The sequence below is a fragment of the Neofelis nebulosa genome, chromosome 1, assembly GCF_028018385.1.
Source record: "Neofelis nebulosa isolate mNeoNeb1 chromosome 1, mNeoNeb1.pri, whole genome shotgun sequence".
Lineage (NCBI taxonomy): Eukaryota > Metazoa > Chordata > Mammalia > Carnivora > Felidae > Neofelis > Neofelis nebulosa.
This window is the reverse complement of record NC_080782.1, coordinates 187,104,300-187,107,180: the sequence shown is the minus strand read 5'-3', so window position 1 is coordinate 187,107,180 and position 2,881 is coordinate 187,104,300.

The window sequence follows — 2,881 nt, the reverse complement described above, 5'->3', positions numbered from 1 at the left end:
ACTCACACCCTTATTTTAGTTTTGATCATTCAGTTCATGGTATTAATAGGAAAGGGAGTAAGTTTTAAAGAAAAATAATTAATATAAGTGGGAATTGTTTCATGACCCAAGTTTAATCTGTTAAAATAACATTTGACTATCATATATTCTTCTAAATGAACATTCTTAACATTTTTCCTTTTTAAAAAGTTTCACTGTTATTGATGTAGTTCAAGTTATACATCTATTTATATATGTATCTAATCACTAGTGACTCAGTACTAAAGTTTAAGTAAGACTGTATTGGGGTGCCTGGGTGGCTCAGTCAGTTAAGCATCTGGTTCTTGATTTTGGCTCAGGTCATGATCTCGCAGTTCTTGGGATCAAGACCTGTCTTGGGTTTCACACCATCTTGGTAGTCTCTCTCTTTCTGCCACTCCTCTGCTTGCACTTTTGCTCTCAAGGTAAATAAATAATCATTAAAAAAAAAAAAAAAGAATAAACTGAATCTTATCTGTACCTAGGGGGAAAATGTAAATTATATTGTAAAAAATAATGAAATTTGAATATGTCATTATTTTCATATGTCCAGAAAATTGATGATCTAGTATTACAATACCACATTTTTGTAATATACAGCATTAGTGTAATTATCTCAGAAAGTATATCCTTGTATTAGTCAATTTGCCAGGTGGATATTGTTGGCACATTCAAATTGGTGTAACTTGAAAAGAGCATAATAAAGGGAAATATTTCAGGGGAGTAGGCACGGCATAGGGAAAACATAAGGCATAATTCAGTAGCCTGGAGATTAGCGTTAACAGAGAGGGAGATTGGTAATTCTCCCAAAGAGAGGGAGGAGGTTGTTACCAAACCCCAAGGGAGAGAACCTTCAGAGGAATAGTTCATAACTTTCAGATGAGGGACACAGCCAAACCCAGGTGATCCTGCAGGGGAAAGAAAAGAGAGTATCCTGCATTCACTTATCTGCTCTAATCTCTTAGCAGATTTACCTTTAATCAAACCAAGAAGCCCCAGGACAAAGAAAACTATTGATACAGCTTATTTAGATCAGTTTCCCAGGACAGTGAGTCAGCAGAGAGAAACTTCTAGAGTAAATATGAGAGGATACATAGAAGATGGCCAGTACAATCTTTTTGAAGTTTGCTATTTGCCAATATAAATATGTTAAGAAATTTTCCCCAAGTTAGGAAACTGTAGCCTGTGATGGTATATGTATAACATAAACTTACACATACAACTACATTTCTCAAATTTTCTGAAATTCTCAAAAGGCAAACATCAATTAATGCCTGCATATTTTTCAACATTAATATAATACAGCGCACTATTAAAATACAGTGCATTTTGTGCATTAATATGTTTTCAGTGAAAATTATCTATATTTCCAAAATGAAACCAATGTATTTTTTGAGTCACAACACCATCAGAATTTTGGTGAAAATATTCAATGCCTGTATTTGCCTTCAAAAGAGCTTACTAAAATACCGTCAAAGAGAGAGAATTTTGATTTTCATTTTTTGAAATATATTTTTTCACATATTAATTTCATATATTTAGTTCATGTGAAGAAAGCTTAAGTTCTTTTATTAACTAGTCAAGACAAAAACTTATTATTAGAGTATGGAAATTTTATTTGGTAAGAAGAAACATTTTGCATCTATTAAATAGTATTAAACAGTGAAGTGTTTCAAAGTTGCTTTAACAGAGAAAAATATAATACACATAATAACAGAATAAGAGAGAAAGGACAATAGGCTCCTACTTTACCACCATGGTGCTAAAGTTATACTTATTGATTGCCTAGTTTTTATTACCTTTCCTAATATCGGTAGCCTAAATGGTGCGGCTATTGGAATTTAAATTATCAACTAGAGAAGAATGTTTGCTTTTACTGTAGCCCCAACTTAGAAATCATAAATCCAAGTATACAGAACAAAAATTTAACTACTTTATTTTCCGACTTCCATCACACCCTTCTAGCATGCTTGTAAACAGCATCATTCTCATTGTTGCATCTTGGACTATCCCATGACTTGACCAGTCCTCAATGCAATTTCCCCATTGTCTAATTTCATGTTCCTTTTCCTCTCATCACTGTATTTCATGGTGGATAATGTTACACATTTGGTTGTATATGTATAGTTTCTCTACTGTTTTGAGTCCAAGCACAGTTCCTTAGGAAGAAAATCACAAATTTATTTATATTCCCCACCTATTACTTTATGGTTTCTAATTACAAAGATCTATAGAGTTATTGGCCAGAATCCTTTTTTAGCCTTGTTTTTTACTTCTGTACTTTCAGATTTTTTCTGTCCTTAAAACTTTCATCCAAAGACTGGTCTTTTCCTTCATTCTCAGGAGAGTATCTTGCTTACTAGTCACAGAAATACAAAATACAAAATAAATAAATAAAATAAAATAAAACAAAATAAAATAAAAGCATAAGATAAAATAAAATTAAATGAAAAATAAAATACTATCAGATACAATTTACTTTTCTTTCCCCAAAAAGCCTTACAAACTTTGTGCATCTGCATGTATCTTCTCTGCCTCCATCACCTGCAGTTGGAGACGTTGTTCTGCTGGAGCAGATGCCTTCCACCCTTCTCAAAGTCGCAGCAGTACAATATCCACTGACACTTTCTTCTCCCATTCTGTTACCAAATTCCTTTTTATCAGCATCTAAACATCTTCACATATTTTCCATCTTAAACAAACAAAATCCTGATCTTCAACAGAAATAGCCAAATAAAAGTGTTCTCCTAAGAGTAAGATTTTGTTCACATCATTTATTCTATCCAATTTTACTTGATCTTTTGCTTTCTCTTTTAGGCATATCTATGAAGACAGTATAGTCATTATTGGCATGACTATAAAA